The 20,775-nt window shown below is 44.2% G+C and overlaps 1 protein-coding gene across 1 annotated transcript in view; it reads right to left on the reverse strand.

The window, feature by feature from the left end:
* The window catches only part of MAF (MAF bZIP transcription factor), a 698,813-nt gene that overhangs the window by 73,718 nt on the left and 604,320 nt on the right, over nucleotides 1-20,775 (reverse strand). The window lies entirely within an intron of this gene.

Here is a 20,775-nt window from a genome sequence, read left to right on the forward strand (position 1 = left end):
TGCCAGCAGCTGCAGCAGCCGTACAACCATCCAGCAGCTATTCAAGTTTGGATGTTACTGTCCGATTGGCAGTAGAGGTATTTTGCCTCAGATTTTATTCCCTTCTCTCATAATAAAACACATGCCCTGTTCAGTCACTCAGCTCTGTTATTAATATTGATCAGCTATGGGGAAAGATTGATTTCCATATAGAGATTTCTTTAATTTCTGCTCACAGTGCCTTGCCACCCACCCCTCCCCCCAGCATCCCTGTCCAGTGTGTTATGAAAGCCCTCTACAGCAATGCCTCTGAACTGCAATGTACCTGCAGTCAGCTGGCAGCAGGGTGCATGGGGGGGGGGGAAAACATCTCAAGCATCTTTAGTACCTCCCTCCACACCACCACAAACAGGAGCTGTGGATTACAGGGATCAGCTGGGCTTGGAAACTTAATCACCTATTTTAGAAACATGGGTGAGGTTTGGATACAGATACTGAGCCCCAGCATTGCAATACAGCACTGCTGAGCCTCTCCTGACTCTGCCACCAATCACATGCCACAAATCCCTGCATCAGAGCACCACAGCATTACCAGCTACCATACAGCTTTATAGGATAAACAACAGAAAACCCAAACCCTCCCATTATTCAGGCAGTCCATGAATTTTTACACACACACATACACACACTATTACACATTCACAGTTAGTTGCTGGCCTTGTTAACAAGTGCTTTTCCTAACAGGGAAAGTTAATCCAAGTTATCAAGGTTCTCCAAAGGAAGAGCTCAACTGAACCAAAGGTACTTTGAAACTCAAGCACCACGTGTATATAAAGTATCACACGATATTATTTTATACTTCCAGTTTTGAAAGGCTGTGTACTTTTCCACATTAGACTAACAAATTACAGCAATTGTGGTCAGCAGTGTGGAGGTTTCTCTGCAGAGCATTTGCCCCCTGGGAGGAAGAAAATCAGAGGGGTGTTAAAGCAATATTGTGCCTTCAACCCAGTGCGCAGAGCTGCCTGATAATGGTTAGCTAACAGGAACCATCCAACTACCATCGCTGCCACCAGTGGGTGTTGCTGCAATCTCTGTATACCTCTTGCAAAGGGACAGAAAAGGAATAATGAAATTCAGAACAGGAGAAACAAAAAGAAATGAACAAAAAAGGGAAATTTAAACACTGGAGGGAATTTGCCATGTGCATTTAACCCTGCTACAGGCCACAGATGGCACATAGCCCACAACATACAAACACCATGTATGATGGTAGCATTGGTTATACCAGGAACCTAAACTGGAAGCACCTGGGTAACACACGTCTCAATGCTAGACAGAGCAGACTGCAAACTGCTGCGAGTTCCAAGAGTATGCAGGGGTGTGGTTACACCCCTGCTGGATCCCATTGCAAAAGGGATGGTACAGAGCAGGTATAAATCAATACGCTCGCCAAATTGTCTCAAGTATTAGCAAGTGAGAGCAGCTGAAGTGGCACAGAAACAGGATATTCTCACATGCCTCACTATGTGTTTTCTTGCTGGGCTCTAAATTCAGCTTAGCAAAGTTCTGTGATCTTTTTATTTAAATAAGTAGACGGAGCGTATTGGAGAAACACCTGCAGCAGGGAGACACTGCAGCCTCACATGCAAGTGTGAGAACATCCCAAACACACAAATTACCCTGCTATAATTCACATTTATCAAACAAAACCCCAGCTTTTAGATGAAGAAATATACATCATAGAAGTGCTTGTGAGCACTTGCTCTTTAAGACTTATCAAAGCATCATTTAACCACAGGATGTTTCTTCTGAACAAAAAAAGCGTGCTGTCAAGTTTACTTCTTGAGTTATTGAACATACCAGAGCATATACCTGTAAGCTATGCAGCACACAGGTAAACAACTATCTTGTTCTGTACAAATAGATAACACGACTCGCTGAGAGATTATTCCACATAACAAGAATGTATGGGACAAACGTGCTTAAAAAACTTTGAGCTAAAGCACGTTGGGACACCTCTTTGCATTTCTGCCCCTCAGGAAGGAGCCAATGAGGAGGGATTTCTTCAGCACAGTGACAGCAGCGGTGCTTCACCAAACTCCTATTGTATCCATGCTGGTTATTTAGCCCTATTTTAGGGTTTCCAAAATCCCAAATCAAATTGCCTTTTCTCACTAGATGTTCACGACAACATGAGACGCCATTCCTCAGCACATACCCTTTTCAAAATGATCTGCTTGATCTCTCTTAAAATGAAAAGCAAGATTTTAAATAGCATGTCCAAGCAGTGCAGTAAAAATCGCTCAACTCAAAACATTTTAATGGACTGAGAATTTGAATGCCTGTACTTGAAAGCCTGGTTTATTTTGACAATATTGCTTTTTTCTCCATCGTTACCTCTGACCTCCTGTATTCCTCTCAGTGGATTATTTTTTCACTGAGAGAGATGCTTAAGCATGGAACAGAGTAGATAAGTGGTATGGTCAAATCACTACCGGCAAACCCCGGAATTACTGACCACTTTAATAGCTCCCGTTGACCTCCAAATGAAACTTCACCTTTGGTTATTAACATGTCTCTCTACTTTTATGATTTTTTTGGAACATAATTTGTCACAGTTTTTTATCTGCACAGAGCAAGTGCTGGGCCTTAAAAAAAATAATAATGTGCGTTATCTTTTTACAACTGCTAACAATTATACATCACAGAACAGACTGGCCTGAAAACCAATTATGAAAAGAGTTGTATGGGAAGCACCACCGGTCCTGAAGTTTAAATTATAGATTTCAGAACCGTAACTGCGTTGCAGCTCGCATTCAGGAACGGGAACTGAGAAACCCGACTTCGGCAGGGCTTTTTAGATCAGCGAGATAAGAGAGAGGCATAGAAATTAACTGCCCTTGTTTTGTATTAAAATCTGATACAGGGCTCACACGCTGCTTGAGATCAGAGCAAGTGCTGGGGCAGTGCTTGCTGTCACCACCAGAATCTGCATGGGGCCAGCACGGCCCTTGCAGTGTGCCCAGTGCTCCAACCCAGGCTCGGCAGCATTCAAGGAGCCCTTCCTGTGGGCTTGGCGCTGGCCCTGATGATTCAGAGCAATGACATTTTGCAACCAGATTGTACAAGCAGGAGCAACTAACCTGAGCCGTGCGAACGCTGCCAAAAGGCTTTCAGATGATCAGAGCAATATGCCAGTCAGCTAGAGGTCGATTGACCAATTAACAATGAGATCTGGAGTGCAGGCGTGCCATTTCAGATCATTATTTGCCAGAAGACCAATTATGTGGAAAGTTTTAATTTAAAAAACACTTATTTTTTTTTTAATGCATACTGGTTCCTAGCCCCAGCTTCATACCATGAGGTTGCAGCCCTGGGGACAGGTTGCAGCTGGCAGTGTGACAAAAGCACTTCAGCAAAGCCTCCAGGAACCCGACTGGAGCTTCCAGTTTTGCTTCAACTTGTGCTAAGCCAAAGGGATGGAGCTAAGCATGAGCCAAAGACAGCTCCTCAATAGGAACCAGAGCAAATGCTCTGAAGGTGAAAATTCACCAGCAATTAGTGATAAGGTACACCTCAGAGCAGAGTTTGCTTTCTAGCAGTGCAAGGTTCAAAACAGTGGGAATTTCCACTCTGCTTCCCACTTATTTTTAAACCAGTTAAGAAAGAAGGTGCTCAGACCCTTAATTTCTGCACTTTTTAAGCCTCCTGCAGCAGTCCTCTGGGCTGAGCCCCCAAAACAGGGCTCCTCTAGGAGAAGCACCCCACTGCCCTGCCAGCCAGAGGGACAGACAGGCATCAACTCATTGGCATGGGCACCAAGCAGCCTTCACCACATCCCCAGACCCATGGAAGCCTTGAGACTTTACCAAAAATGCTGGGGTAACCCCTCTTACCAGGCTTGTCATCATGCCTGGTAGGATATCACTGTTCTGTTCAAACAGATTACAGATAAAGCTACAGAGGTATCAGTGTTATGAGAGCCTTACTTGGAGTTAATTTATTGGGTGCTGCTTTTGGAGGAAAATAAATCAGCTCTTACAGAGTATTTTAATATTCAGTGCCATCCAAACAGAGTAGAGAACATGCGATATGAAGGACCTTTGATCACATCTGCACAGGGAATGAACTGCTGCTTAGCTTTGAAATATTATTCTGCAATTTGTATGCAATATCTCAAATAGTGCTATGGTGAAACATCAAACTAGAGGACTTGGTGCCATGTGCAATGGTTCTCATAACTATAGCAACTCTTTTTTCTTTTTTTCCAAAACAGTACTGATCCAGAGCTCACAGGAAAAGAGCAAAAAGGCAAACGAGATGTGAACACTTGTGAAAGCAGCTCAGGTCTGAAACTGAAATTCAGTGAGTAACATCCTCTGGATGTCTCTATCATTTCCATAAGCATGTATTCTGCCACTGCACCTAAGTTGAGCCCTGAAAGCCATTGTTGTTTTAAAGTCCTTTCACCAACTAAATGCCAGAACCCTCTAAAGGACTGAGGTTTAGAGCCCTCCCAGAGCTTGAAGGTGTCTCACACTCCTACCTGAAATGAAAGGCACTGAGATGAGAGCCTTTGGGCTGTTAGAGCACAGCATTTCCTAGCACAGACTTGCACATGGCTCTGCAGCAGACTCAGGCTGCTGGAAACCAGATGAACAACAACAAAAGTCTTGCCAACCAACAAGCTGGCTCCGTGTTTACAGTATGTCCCCATTTTTTTTTTATTTTTATTTTTTTATAGTCCAGGAAAAAGAAATGAATAGGAGAGTCATCAAGAAAAGCTGTGGAACACAATGGAAACAGCATCTGGCTGTATAATATTGGAAGCATCCTGCTTAGTCACGCTTGCCGATGTTAGCCTGAACCTTGCTCCTGCCAGGTGATTAGAAACAGCCCTCTTGTGAAACAATTACACAATGCATGTATTTAGAGTAGTTTCTAGGAATCGTATCAAATTATAATAAATCACCGCAGGTTTTGACAGCCTCACTTAGAAGTGCCTAAGTGCTCTTCACCCAGGATGCATGTAGCCTTACTCCTGACATCTCTAAACCATAGCAAAGCAAACAGCCTCCACCATGCTTTTTCAGGAGGCAAAACCAGCATTAAATAAGATATCTGAGTCTAGTGCATGCCCTGCAGCCATGCCTTTATGTTGGTGCATGACTGGGACACACATGGCCAGAAGTGGGCCAGGAGCCCAGGAAGCAATGCTCCACCTGAGTAGGTGGCTGTCTTCCTTTTGAGTCACCTCTGAAATCTGTGTGCTGATGTCACCTCTTGAGGTGTCATCTTGTGGATATAAAGCTTACATCCTGACTGCCTGCAGTTCTGAAAGGGTTAGGGTTTGAGGCTTTTCTTGTTTTGCTCACCCCAGGTATAGCGTTATTTCAATTGAGCAGTTTGGACAAGTTCTGGTTTGGAAAGCATCACTTTCCCCAGGCAGTCCTTCCTCCTGCAGATTTACAAGATGAAGCTAGTCTTTGTCCAGTGGGGTTTTGCTGCTTTACCCTGCTGTGATGTTTATCCCTAGATGTGTCTGCACTCAGATATGAAGGACCACAATGCTTGATCTCCCCTGAGCAACTCAAACACCTTCTTACTCCAAACATTGTCTTGAGGTTAGATATTGTCCCTTAATCCAAGTCAATGACCTTTACATGAAAAATTCCTTGTATGTCAGGAAGCACCTTTATTAACCCTGGCAGTCTCAAGATTTTAGTGATTTCCACAGCCTTTTCAGAACTTATTTCTGGATAAGGTTTTCTTGGAGACATTCTAAATCAGGCTGGACCAGGCTCTGAGCAACCAGATGGAGATGCAGGTATCCCTGTTCATTGTAGGTGAGTTTGACTAGATGACCTTTAAGGGTCCCTTCCAGCTCAAACCATTCTGTGATTGTGAGGTTTTTACAACAGGCTCAGGTAGTCATTGCTATCAGGTCTTAGCAGCCCTCCACAAGTACACAAGGAATTTCAGCACTCACTGTTCCTTTGTTTTACTGCTGTCAGACACCTAGCATGCACCCTTGGCTTCTTCTTCCAAAGAGCTATGGGGGATCCAGGACAGATGTCTTTATCATGAAAGAAGTCTGAAAAAACATACATCTTAAATTTGATTTGTCTTTGTAGGAAAGCAAGGTTAAAAGTGTTTGGCTTGCTGAAATAATAACTTTGTCTAACCACTGACATGCCCCTGTAAATGATGGGGAATGAGAAGTACTTGAGAAGCTGCAGTGCTCACATTCACTCTTGAAATAGTCAGTCTTGAGAGGAAGAAAATAGTACGTGTCAAGAACTAAACTGGTTGGTAGCAAAATACATAGGGGGAACATAAAAATGCTAGTCTGACACAACCAGTGTAATCAGACTTCATAAACCATGCTCAGCAAGGTATGCTGGAGCTCCCTGTCCCATTTGGTCTGCACTGAGAAGGGAGTGGGAGGTTCTGACCAGCCTCAGTCAGCTGCAAGCACGAGGCTGGATCTGATCTCATTTGCAGCAATGCCAATGGACAGGAACTTCATCCACTGCAGTGGAAGCTTCCTGGACTTACTCTAGAGCAACTGAAATTAGAAGCTTGCCCTAAGTGGGCGGGAGCTCATTATGAGACTAAATACGGAGTGAGTCATTTTCAGAATTTTAAACTGAAAGGAGCCGCATTTGGCTGACCTCCTTTTTTTTTCCCCTTTGCACACTGATAGCTTATTAGATTACAACAGATAAGAACCGCGCTCTCCTATTGGCCTTCATGGTGATATGTCTATGTCACTAACAGAAGTGGAAAAAACAGTTTAATTAAAAAAAACAGAGCAATATATCTAAAGAGCACAGTGTTTTTTACTGAGAGTTGATTGTGATATCTAAAGAGAAACACTGGGTCAACATACCTACAAGCATTACCATTTCATCCAGGATATAAAAACCAAGAGGAGCCAGAGATGTTGAGCAAGACGAGATGAGAGATCCCATAGTGGATTGCAAAAAGCTGATCACTGCTCAGAGAAGTGATTGCCAATCTTAATTATAATTAATTACTGTTAATATCACCATTAGTAAGACACTTAATTAAAAAAGAAAAGAAGAAAAAAAAGACACTGAATATCCACCTCCCCTGCCCAGCTCCAAAGCCTGCCAGGGCTCCCAGTAGCCCCATTCTGACTCCTGCTCTGGTCTCCCAGGTCATAAATCCTTTCATCTTCATCTTGCAACTATTTCAAGGAGACTCTTAGGCTCCTCGCTGCCCAGGTGTTTTAAAAAGATGACTTACACTGATGAGATTAGGCTTGAGAGAGAGACAGCCCCCTAAATCACTTTTGGCCTTGCATCACTCAGCAAAGCAGACAAGAAAATTTCCAGACTGAAAAGGTCCCCAGGGTAACGATTCTGAGGTAGCTTAATTTGAGATTCTAGATCTACTAAACCTCACAATCTTCAGCTGAATAGTCACTCACTTAGAATTTAAGACTACATTCAAAGTAGTGGCAAATGGAAGAAGTAATTACAGTTGTACCACAAGTGGAAACACTAAAGGCACACAAAGGAAGAGGTGAACGCCAAAAAGTTTATCTTCATCAGATTGGAAAGAAGTGATAACAGAATATATGAGGTTTATTGGATCTTCTGAACCTTCTGGTACATTTTTATACTAAGTCTCGAAATCAATCATGATATAGAAGGCTATTGAGAGGGATTCCTCTGTGTCAAGGGCCTATTTCCTGCAGTAATGATTGACATAACCTGATATTGGCGCTGAAGTGATTGTAACCAATAGCAATCTGGGGAGGCAATAAGGACTATGGGATTGTTCTCATTCGTTCTTATGACCACAACGCTAAACACCAATTACATGTGGCACAAGCTGCCTCTCATGGACACCCTTACAAAGAAATCAAAGATTGATCTGAAGACCTGAAAGCCTACCTTCCAGTCATTTAGCTCAAAGGTAAGGAGGATATTTGATCATGACCTAGAAATACCCATGTGGAATTCTTCAAAGAAAAGCATAAAATGCTCAGTGAGGCCCAATATATCCAGATTAGAAGGAAACAGATTGTTATCATGATACAACAGGGCCAAACACTTGCTTGCAGCATCACTTCTGCTGAACCAGAGGGGCTGAGTGCCATCTCTGAGATGACTCCATAGCACTTAATAGGGTACTTTTATTGCTCCATGCAAGGGCAGCCCAAGGGTCACTATCAAAAGCATACATTCAACCTCACACATAGCTCAGTGCTTTCCTAGGTGGTGGCACATCACCAGAAGCACTACAGGCAGCCCTGTGTGCAGACAAACCATCTCACACAGTACCAACATACCCTCCTGCATCCCCAAGCTGCTCTACATACACCTTTCAGCATCCCTCTGTCCCTGTGATTGCCTTTGGGCCCACAGGACAGGCACTGGCATGCCACTATTGCAGAAAAAAGCCCAGGCCAAGAGGATTTTCTGGACCATCAAGTCATTCCCTCAACACCACACATAGCTTGGTCAAACAGACTTTGGGATTTGCCTTTAGAGGACATATAAGGCAGTTTCTAAAGCACCCTGCACTCCTGGTTTCTATATATAACCCACAGAGCATGCATTGCCCAATACCTGCCGCTGGGGAAGTGGAGCGGTGTAGGTGGGGACAGCCATTTTGTGGAGGTTTGGATGCCTTACAGCTGGCGTTAGCTTACAGATCCCAGAAGAAAACCAGAAAAGGACCGCCTGGGTGGAGGCGTGAGGAGCCACCTGCATCCCGGGGGACGTTTCGGTCCTTCATGGCTGTAGCTCAGCCCCGGTGGCACAGGCATGGCAGCCAGGCCCAACAAGCTGCCAAACCAGCCCAGCCACCACATGAGCAGCTCCAGACAAACTTTTTACCTCCTTGCTTTCGATTGGGGTTGGTTTTAAGCAAGCCAGCTTTGTTGCTGACTAATGGCCTTTGGCAATTGGCACGGGAAATGAGACTTCACTGAACGGCAAGGTATGGTGAACTGAAATGACAAGATTATACTAGTAGTTCATTAAAGCAGATGGGGGAGATTAGGGTGCTTGTTACTGTGATAAAGCAAAATTGCATGTGTATGAAACACGCCTAGACAGAGCTTAAAAAAAAAAAAAGAACAGCATAAAAATGCTACCTTTTATCTCAAAGAAAAAAGGTAAGAGAATTAGAAAAAGCCTGTTCTGATAAACAGAGAAATCTGGCAAATCTCAGCATGAAACATACCTGGAAAATAAGGAAAAAATTACATTTATCTGGAGCTTGGGCTTCCTTTCCAATAAAAGCCCCAGACAGGACAAACAAGTTAGATCTATCCTGAGCCTCTTTTTAATTAATAAAAAGGACCTCTTAATTTAAAACTTCAGGCTCCACTGGAGGTGGAACTAAGCACAAGAAATTCATAATTCCTTCCATTTGCACCATAGTCACTCCATCCCAACACCCCTAAGCCCTTCACCTGGACTTTGTGCTCTCAATCCCACTTTCATTCCCCATTCATGCCTATCTACCCTGCCACAATAAGCTGCAGAAGCACTGCTTTGGAGCATATTGCCTTGGTGTTGAAATGCAAGATACCTGCTTAGGGACTTATCACTGACAATGGTCAGAAGCCAGCTTGAATTAGCAAAACCACCTGCTAGTACCCTGAAATGTCCCACTGACTCAGCTTACAGGAAAAGCAGACAAAATTGCCTATTGCAACCATTTCACAGCAGATGATGCCCAGAAAACACTCAGCAGTAGAAAAACCCAGCCCAAGGTTCGTACTTTGCTACAGCACAACTCCAATTTCACTCAAGTTGAGGGGACTTGAGAACTTTGCTCAAATCTCTCTCTGATCTTCATCATTTAAACCACCCTCCTTATAGCAGGAAGGAGGCCATAAGGAACAGCCAATGCTTTGGGGGAGTTTGAGCTAAGGCTTGATTTCAGATCTGAACTTTGTCATTCAGGCCTCTCTTTCCCCTTTCTTCTTTTCCTTTGTGTTCACAATACGCACTGACTTTGTAGATCAATGCAGAAGGCTGTAAATGATGCATGAAATGAAAAATCCCTGTCCAGCCAGAGCACAGAGAGAATACAGATAACACTGTACTGTCATTGCTGTGGTATTTGCTGCAATGTTCACAGCTAGAAAAGCCCACTAAGTCCCAGCACAATGCTGGACTATTTTAATGTCTCAAACTCTTTTTTTTTTGGGGGGGGGGAAGAGGAAGGGAGAAATGAACCCCCACACATCCATCTCCTTTCTGTCTTTGTTTTGGAGAACTTTCACCAGAAAACTCTCCCATGTGAGTCTTTCATTACTCCCCACTCCCCCAAAAAGCATTCCTTCCCCTTCTTGCATGGGGGTGGCAGGGGAGGCGGAAAGAGGAAAATAAAGAGATTGTATCAAATAAATACTTTCATCAGGCCAGCTTGGCGTGAATCATCAGCCACGCTGCACAGCCTTGCCTCAGAGCAGGCTTTGGCAGAGGTCAAAACTATTGGCCAGGGGGGTCTGGTGGCTGTCCCCATCCTCGACCCTCCAGCAGGAAGGCTGATGGCTGCATTCAGAGGTACTGAACTCATCCCTGCACCGGCACTAGGGATGATGAGTGCTTGGCAGCACTATTCTTCATATGGAACATTAAGCTGAGGTCTTGCACACTCCTGAACATTAAACATCCCATGATAGTCATGAAGAAGAGCTACGGGTTTTATTAACCTCAGTGTCCTGGACACATTGCACCAGGAAAGTCATCATTAACCTACCTTAAGAATACAAGCAGGAGCCCTCTTTGCAAACTATGCTCAAAGAGATACAACCCTATGAAATACCTTTAATAATTTAAAGTAACTACCAAATGTTGTAACTATAAAGGATATAACCTCACCTCGAGGAAGAAAATGTGCAAAGACTTTGACATAGTGAAACACGCAGATCTAAAACTGAATGCTTTTTTGCTAGTCAGTGCTTAAGCATTACATGCAAAATGAATGCTCCCCCTCCTGCCTTGTGCCCCCTGCCAAAACCTGGTTCATCAGGGCCTGAAGTTGTGTTTTTTTTAGGCATCCTTTGCATCTCAAACTCAGGTGAAATTCACTGACAAAAACCAAAAACTCACCTGAGAAGTCTTAGGACTGAATCAAATCAATTTCTCAAAATAAATTAATATGATCCTTATAAATTCAAAGAAATTTTTAAAAACAAAACAAAGAAGTGAGGAAAAAAATTAGGCTTATTTCCTTTCCCCTACTAATTTAACCACAACCTGATTAACCCAGCAAAAAATAAGTACTTGAGTGATAACGGATTGCATTTGACAAATGCCAGGGTGTCGTTTGTACACTGGCTGATGTATTTTTAATTTGTGCCTACAACACCAAACTTCAATTTGCTGCCTGTGCACAGGGGAAATAAAATTACTGGAGGAAGTAGAAAACAAGAAGCATTACCAAAACTCTGATCCATCTACTCCATGCTGCTTTATTTGCAGTCCTGAGCTACAACAGACAAACAAAATTCACCACGTTTGCTGCTTATTTACCTGGGAATGCTAAGTGAATAATACAGGAGGAGAGACAGAAGTCAGAGTGGAAAAGATATAATTACCTGTCTTTTTTTTTTAAAGCCATATATAGTCCAGAATGACCATAGCTTGTAGGAGAAGTCAAGACATCTAAACACTGAGTTTGGGATCACACACAGCCTGAGAGCAAGCAACAAACAGAAGAACACAGACACTTGCAAAACTCACCCTCATCCATGTCCCAGTACATCCCAGGGTTTCAGGAGAGAGGAAGCACTGGGGCAGGCAGGGCCAGCAGCCACTACTGTGTTAAAATTGCAGTGCTTCAGGCTGGAGGCATTTATACTTGGAAATGGTAGATCACAGAGCACCTCTGCTAAAGTTTCAACCCATAGAGAATTATTTTAAAGCACCAGATGCTATTTAGATACTATTATGTTGTGGACAGATTCACAAAGAGAAGAGAATAGTAGTAAAAGCAGAGATGCATCATTAAGGGGGGAACCCCAGCCTTGACCATCACATGCAGATGTGGAGCAAAGCCCAGCAACTTCATACAGGCTCTGCATGCAGCTTCCAAAGCACTTTGGTTATATTCATGAGCTGAGAGATGTAACAGCTTGGCACAGTTATTAGACAATAAGACTCCTTCCTGTGTCTCCTCTAATTTTGCTTGATAGATATGCAAACCAGAAGAGGAAATAGCTAACCAGGCCTCACTTACTGACAGCAGACAGCTTCCAGACCTTAACCCAGCTACCTTTAAGCTGCCTCTGAGAGCACCGCTCCAGCCTGGCACAAAGGCAGCAGGAGGATGCTGGGAGGAAGGTGTGTTCCCCAGCCACAGCCTCTGCTCCAGGCACTGGGAACAGCACCAGAAGTTTTCCAACTGAAACCACTTCTTTTCTTTTTTTTCCAGGGGTGGTTGCTCACATCTGGTTAAGCTGTCCCAGGGCTACTGCCATATGTAAGGACACAAGGTTTTATGACTTACTGTCTGTGAGATTTATGGAGATGATCTACGATCAGCAATTTTTCATATTCTTATATCCTGAACAAACACACAGAGGGCTGTTCCCTGCACAATAGGAAGGTGTCAAACAACCGTGTCTGCAGCAGAGGCACTGAGCACTGCACCAGGGGATGGGCACAGCACATGGGGAGCTTCTCACTTCTATTCGTTGCCTGAGACAAACGAGGTACAGGAAGAGAAGCAACTAATTAAAGCATTGAGATGAGTTACCCCACCTCTTTTTATGATATGCAGATGATAACTATACAATCTATGTTGATGAAACTCAGACTTTCTCAGCAGTACTCCTCCAGGGAGCACACAAGTTTTGGGATGAAATGGAACCCATGAGCCAGCTGGCACCCCCGGATGGCTTACACAGTCTAATAGTGTTAGGACAAAGAACAACAACTTCAAACTCAAAGAGAAGATTTAGGTTGGACATTAATAAGTAATTCTTAAAGTGTGGTGATGTGCTGACACAGACTGCCCAAAGAAGATGTGGATGCCCCATCCCTGGAGACACTCAAGGCCAGGCTGGATGGGCTCTGGGCAGCCTGATCTGGTGGGTGGCAACCAGCCCTTGGCAGCAGTTTGGACCTAGGTCTTCTTTAGCATCCCTTCCAACTTAAGCCATTCTATGACTCTGTTACTCAAGGCATAGGCAGTGTCCCCAGCCATATGCCCCAGGCTCAGCCCTGCCCCAGCTCCTGTATGTTTCAGAGGAAGGAAGCGGCTTATCACAGCATTTTGCCAGCACGCTGCTCTGGCTTTCGGTGTCACAAGCCTTCACCTTTCACTTACATTGGGACCAGCACTGTAAGGAGATTTAGTGAAAACAATGAACAAGAGGAAGCAAAAAACCCCAACAAAAACGAAAAAAGCAAAAAACTGTGGAGGCCTTGGTTGGGCTGCAGCCCTCAGTGCCTGCCCCCACAGGTGGCTGCTGGCAAAGGGCAATGACTCGGGAAGAAAGGGACCACCTCCATCTTTTGCTGTGCATCCGACCCTGATGTTCAGTCCCTCATCTCTCCCTGTCTCCCTCCCTAGTGGCATTTTCCTCCACCTCTGGCAGTATTCTGACATACAAGAACAGTTACTAGTCCCCTCATCTGCCTTCTGAGCACCACATATCAGTGGCAGATCATGCCACCCACCCACGAGACAGGAGATTATAGCTAACTAATACCACAAACTGCAATGGGTCTGATAATTAGTTGTTCTTAAATACACTTAAGCCTCAAAGTTCACATCTCTCACAAAAAGCACTACAATGAAGTGCTGGAATCATCATGGTCTGCCCATCATTCCCAGTGCAGCACTGACATCAGGTGCCATAACTTTGCAGCATCACTCACTGCACAAAGGGAACATCCTTAGGACAATGGCTCCCACAGCCTGTGCCCTGTCTTATGTGACCCAACAGCTATTCATTTGAAAAGATCATGCTAAACATGCTTCCCTTGTGTACAAACAAGTCAGCTCATCTGAAAGATATAATCAATTACCTCCAATTTGAACAGGTTTGGTCTTTTCACAAAGGAAAATTTAAAAAAAAAAAAAAAAAAAGGCACATCACATCATTCAAAAGAGAAAAGTACAGAGATACTGAGAGAGTGGTGTCAGTCCAGCAAGGTACTGCAGGCATGGAAAAGAGCATGGCACTTTGTGATCATTCACACAGATGCTCTTGAAAGCAATCCATAAAATCGATCATCCAGCTGCACAGCTTATAGATGTGGATCAGTGTTCTTAGATGGATAACAAAGTGTTATTTTACAGAAAGTGTGCAAGTTTTAATAAGGAGAGTAGCAGAAGGGGAGGCAGATGTCGCTCTGCAGGCTGTAGCGTAAAGCAGAGATGCTGCACTGTTGCTAACCAAAGCACGCCAGCTTTCCTACTTTCTGATTCTTTTACTGGGGGAAAAAAACAAAAAGCTAAAAGCCAGTGCAGGATGCAGGAATGTAGGCGTTAACTCGCAGCAATCCCACACCTGGGCCATGCAGAATGAGACAACTTCCAGGTGAGCTTTTAAGTTCTTAGAGCTGAACTCATAACAGTGTACAGTTCTGATTTCCACAGCCATATACAGTGCCTCAGCTTCTGCCTTCTCCTGCACCTGGGAGACAGAAATGCTCAGATGGAAAGCAAACAAGAGAAACTCAGAAGCACCGAAGGAAGGTGTAACCTATAGCAGCAGAGCTTCAAATAACATCCACCTCCCTCCATCACTTACTCAATGCACTTGCAACACAGCACAGTAACTCCTGCTAAGCAGCACTTATTTTCTCCTTTGACACTCACTGTGACACACATGACAGAAACTCCCCACTCGTTATCAGCCCCGAGGATTGTACTTTCTCCTTCTATGCTGTTAGCATTTAATACAGCAATGCCCCTTTCTTAATACTGTGAAAGATCGTATCAGAACAGAAAATGAGCATTTGAAGTGCAGCTCACTTCATTCACCCCTGGTAACCACCTCCTACAATGATCAGGAAATGAAAAACACTCATGCCACTGCCTTTTCTTTTCACATGTTTAAAAAAGAAACAAAAACAATAAACAAGCACAAAGATCACCACAAACACTACAGGGTTATTCATGTACAATGCAGTGCTTTACACCATCCTCACAATGTAGCTTAATGGACAACACTTGGAGGCTCTACAAATAGGGTGAGTGTCTCATCAGCAGACATTGTGCATATATATGTCCGCACAGTCTTTCAAAGCAAACTGACTCAATACAAAACCTACAGCAGTAATAGGATGCCTTGACTTTATAGCAGAGCTCTGGAAAGTTTGAAGCAGATACTGTCACCAAGTTTCCATTTAAAAAGAAACACTAAATACAGAAAAATAAATAAATATATACATATAACCTGTGCTGTGGATTCTTTTGGAATATAAGGAATCATAACTGTGGGAGTCAACACATTTAGAAGTGTGATGGGGTACCTATACACAGTGACCCCCAAAAGTGGGAGTGCAAATATGAAAAGGGAAGCACAATACAGAGTTCTAAGAGGGGACCATAAATACCAGGCAGAGTAATAAGCAAGGAGTCATTAGAAAAGGAGTCTATTTAAACTCCCTAAAGTAGTTTCCCCTCCCCATCTCCATTTTACAGTGTTAATAACACTATTTGACTTCAGTCTTCCTGGGCAGACATTTAAAAAGGAAAGGCTTCAGGTTTATTAAACAGAAGTATTGAAATTGCCAAAGTATCTGATTTGGTCCACGTTATGTGCTTCCTAACATTGTTAAGCTTCATTAGGATGCTACAGCACTCAAATAAATGAAGATGTATTTATTATTTCATTGCCTCCTGTCCATTAAAATTAATGCTTCCTCTGCTAAGAGGTGCAGAGGGCAGCACTCGAGATGCTAAACACTGTGCTGCAGGTATTGTGTTAAACAGCTGGATGCCAAACTCAGGTACTTCAAGTTAGTCACCAGAGTCCTGGAAAAAGTTCATTTTGTACATAGAAAAACACATCAAAGCAGTAAGTTGGGCTGAGCCAGCCCAGCCCCAGCACAGCCCATGTCACTGCACTACAGACTAGAGCCATGCCACAAACTCCTTAGCACAAGCAGTATTGCCATTTCATAAAGCCTTTCACAGCAAAAAGAAATAAAAAAGAACAGTTCACTGGTCTCTACCCTCATACAGAGAAAGGAACAACCAAAAGCTGCCCCTACCACAGCTGCCCTTCAATAAAAAGCACCAGAGATTTGACCACCATTGCTACACTGTAGACCTTCTCCCTCTAGGCACACTTTCCCACCTCTTTTGTCATGCTAATTTGTCACAAGAGACTGGAAACCAACGAACTTCCTCACCAAGAAAACTGTCAGGAATTCACCTGGAACTTTACTCTTCTAAAAACCAGCAAAAAAGCTTCAAGTACACCAAAATATGAACTTTTAAGACTGTCCAGCCTCTTACCTTTGAAGACTTCTGATTCCCAGTGAATAAATAGCCAAATGATGCCAATCCTTCTGGACCAGCTGGATTGGGAAGCTGTTGAGACCAGAGCTGCAGCAGTCCCCTTAAGTCCTTTCTGCCATCATCCCCAGGAGGCACTGAGTTCCCCCCATCTCTCATGGAGGTGAGGTGGAGAACTTGTACAACACTTTTTAGGTTGTTGGCTGGCTGCCTGCAGGGAACCACAAAGGTCTCCCAGGCCTTCTGTGTCAGGAGACAGAGGCACACACCAAATCTAACTCCCAAACATATAGTTACAACAAAAATCCAGCTTACCTAGGACATTTTAAACCAGAAAAATCTCTTTCCCCTCCTCAACCTTTAAAATGCACACCCTAGAAGTGAAACGAGCTCCTATATGCTGCTGCTTAACGAGAGACACTTGTGCTGAACAGCTGACGCTGATTAAAGCTGCACCCAACCACTCCATCCCACTCCACCCACTCACACCAGCTTCTTGTTTCACACTAATGCTTATTGATGTAAAGCATCATCAATGTTTGTTGGAATTTTGATACAAACAGCATAGTAGCGAGGCAGGCTAAACTGCAGCAACCTGAATTTTCTCTATTCACTGTTGTTTTCCGGTCAGTAACAGGAAAAATGTGGCCTTCCCTCAGCTGACTTAAATTTAAAAACATTAACATATTATATAACTCGGTAAATTCTTGCTAAAAAAAGGTGCATTGTGCTCGTTCTCCTCACACATGGTGGGGAGGAAAGTGGGTATGGACTTCTGCTATGGCTTTCAGTTGATTTGCTATCAATGCCCAGCTGCTTTAGAGTAAATACAGGAACAGGGTGTCATATGGGTATCCTGAAGCAAAAGAAGAGAGGTTTCCTATTTCTTTGTTAGCTAGCAAAGATGGTATGCATGTTATCCAAAGATAATACAGGGGAAGAAATCAATTCTCCGTGTTGTTACACATCCTTGCGTGCAAATGTAAACTTGGGGAAAAGGGAAAAAAAAAAAAAAAAGAAATGTATTTCTGTTATGCTGAGGTCATATGAAATCACAAGTGTAAGTTAATAGGATCATCAGAAACAACCACAACAACAAAAAAAGGGGTCTCTATGGACAAAGGAGCCACGAGTTCATTCTGTTCTCCCCCGGGAGAGCTGGGATCTTTTAGGACATTGTGGATTTGGCCAAACCTTGGTGTTTGAACCCTAAATCTTCCAACACTTTGCCATGGGACAGTGGGGTCCCTCAGTAATGCTCACACAGTGCACATTGCTGATGTAGCCCTAGTGAAATGTGTACTATTATACAGGGAGTCAACACAAATATCATTAACAATGCTTTGCTACCTGTTGGCTCTGACCTGGGTGTGAGGGGGATGGAGGAAGCAGTCCCGAGGGTTGCACACTTCTGGACCCCACACAGGTGGTGGGCTCTCCTGTCCTAACGCAACCAGGTTAAGCAATTTGCTCTTAATTAGTACTGCAGCCTTTCACAAGCAAAGTGTAGAAAGCAGGCTGTCTCTTTAAAGTTTAAGTGGATTCAGTGCACACAGTGAATTTAGAGCCTGCTGTTGGAGAAGTTCAGCTTTCTGTCACCGGGACTGTGCTCTCTGCTAATTTTTACAAGAGTTCAAGTTGTATGCACCAGTTAGCAGAGACGTTGCAGGGGGTAAAATGAGAATAGAAAGCGTGACCTCTTGCTGCCTGTGTTTATAGTGCCTAAATTATATCCAGACAATGCTTCGGGTCTCCTCCCTTGCTCTGCCAGGGCTGTGTGTGCAAGAGCATGCACTTTTCCCCTCCACTGAGACAAGGGTGCCCTTGGTGTTGAGAGCAGCTGCCTGGGAATCCACTGTGCTGGCTGGATGGGAGCATCCCAGTGCTGGGTACAGCACTCCCAGCCCCTGTGCCCCACGCTGCATCAGGAGCAAGGAAGAGCTGCAGCTTTGTCTGCAAGCCAGCTAGTGCGTATGAATAATTGAACAGCAAATTTAAAGGGAAAAAAAAAAAAGAAAAAAAGAAAAAAGCCTTCCTAGCCTGGAGATGTACTCCTAGCCAGTGTTTCTCACTTTTTCAGTGTGGTGAACAGTTATCCTTTAATCACTAAAGAGACAGCATAAATACCCACGCCTTTGTCCATGGCTCCTCTTTCCTGCAAGCTCGGTGCAATGAAAGCATTGCTCCTTTCCAAACATGCCCAAGCAAGAACCCTTCAAACAGAGCACAGGAAACCACTCCAAAAATAACAGTCCATTCAACTCCTGCTCTGTCCTCCCGCCTGCCAGCCTTGGTGCTCCCTCTGTGCAGAAAGGCGGACGTGCAGGCAGGAGCCATGAGGCTCTTTGGATGAGCTCACACCAGCACTAAGGGCTTGTGTGGCCCGAGTGAATGCAGACAGAAAGTGTAATTTTTCTGCATATTTCTAAGGAATCTTGAGAGAAAAATCCTCCTGCTCATGATGGTGCTGTCCTGATGATCAGCGTCTGGCATTCCTGTATCTTCACTACAGCTGGTTTAGGTTTGAACTACTGGTTCGTTTAGGTTTACGCTGTTGGTTCAATAAACAAACACAGGACATAGTCCATCATGCTAACTGCATAATAAAGCTGCTAGCCTACTTCCAAACAGGCTGCTTTTATTCATCCCCTCCTTTTTCATTCCCCTCTCTTCCTCTATTTCCCCACCACCTAACTCAAGAAGTTTGGGTTTCTGTTCCTTTCCAAGACTGGAACGTATCAAAGACCAGAAAAAGTGTGAGGTCTCTCCCACATCCCTTCCAGCCATGCTTTGCTACAGAACGTTCTCAGAAATCATGGAAGAAATTGCTGAGACACTTTTTCTTCCTGAAGGAAGATGCGCCCATAAGCACAGCTCTGAGCCAGGCCCCAGTCTGTCCTCCAGCTGCTGGAGCCTTTGTGGGCAGCAGTCTGAGGTGGGCTCGTGGGGGCTTTCAGGATCACTGGGGCGCAACGAGAGGCCAGCTGCTTCCCACTTGTTGGGAGGAATTACCGTGAGGCTGGGAACCATTTAACCTGCACAGAAACCCTGATTTCCAGAGGTACTTGTTGTCTGCCCAAACTTGTGGCTTTCACTCAGAACACCCCGGGATTTTTTCTTGCGAAATCCTTTTAAGCTGTTCTAATGGTAGCACTCTGAATCTGGAGAAGAGCTTTGTTATCAATGCCGTGCAAATTGTTCATCCCTTTCTGTCCTACAGCACTCGCCTCCACTCACTCGCCTCTCTAATAAATTCGTTTGACCGCAAAGGGTGCTTTATGACTCTTGTTTAAAACGGCTTCCTAATGATGCTTGACAACATCTCCTGCCTTTGAAAGAGCCTCGCTATGCAAGGCTCTAATCCCACAAAAGGAGGGATTCTTGTTAACCTGCGCCTCCGTCCTTTCTGTTGAGTCACCACCTTTAATGAAGCACTGAAGGGGAACCAAAACGCAGCTGGGAAATTATGGCTTTACATGATCGTCTTTTGCTCCGAGAGAGCTATTGCCCAAGCTCTAATCTCGTGACTCAGCCCTCTCCTTGGACCCCTTTAATTGTCAGAACCTGAGGAAATCTGGGCCGAGGTAAATAACACTTGGGCAGCAACAGAATAGATTCACTTTAGGCAATGAATTTTTAATGAGCTGAGACTGCAGAGGGAATGCAGGGCCGGGATCCGTGCTGCTTATCTGATGGGAAGGTCAGTGTCTGAGCGCGGGGAGGGCATGGATGAGAGAACAGATCTGACAGCGCTCTTCAGCTGAGATTTCAGCTTGTCACGGCCCGGCATACCTTAACACACGAGGATCTGCCTTCAAGGTAGCAACTTATACATACCCATGCTAACAGAAAATGCGTGGTGTTTTCCCCTGGTAAAGGCAACCCAAGGGTTGTCATCTCACTTTGCAGAAATGGAAACTAAAGAGCATACAAAGGGGAAAAAAAAAGAAAAAGTAACCAAACAGAGAAAGATCCATGCAGATGTGTCATGGTCTTCCTGGAAAATTAGACAGGCAACCTGCAAACAGAAACGTGCATAAGATTCTGAGCAGGCCATTGGCATATTATCACTTATTCATTAGGGAAGCAGGCCCAGCTGAAGTCATAGAATCATACAATCATTAAGGTTGGAAAAGACCACCAAGGTCATCCAGCCCAACCATCAACCCATCAACACCATGCCCACAAACCATGACCCTCAGTGCCACACCTCCATGTTTCTTGATCACCACCTCACCAACCTAACCATAAATGCCTCAACAAATCCCTGCTAGGGACACTTGAACAGGAGTTTAAACTTCACCAGTGAACCCCTCTGCA

This window comes from Coturnix japonica, chromosome 11 (genome assembly GCF_001577835.2).
Source record: "Coturnix japonica isolate 7356 chromosome 11, Coturnix japonica 2.1, whole genome shotgun sequence".
NCBI classification, from domain to species: domain Eukaryota; kingdom Metazoa; phylum Chordata; class Aves; order Galliformes; family Phasianidae; genus Coturnix; species Coturnix japonica.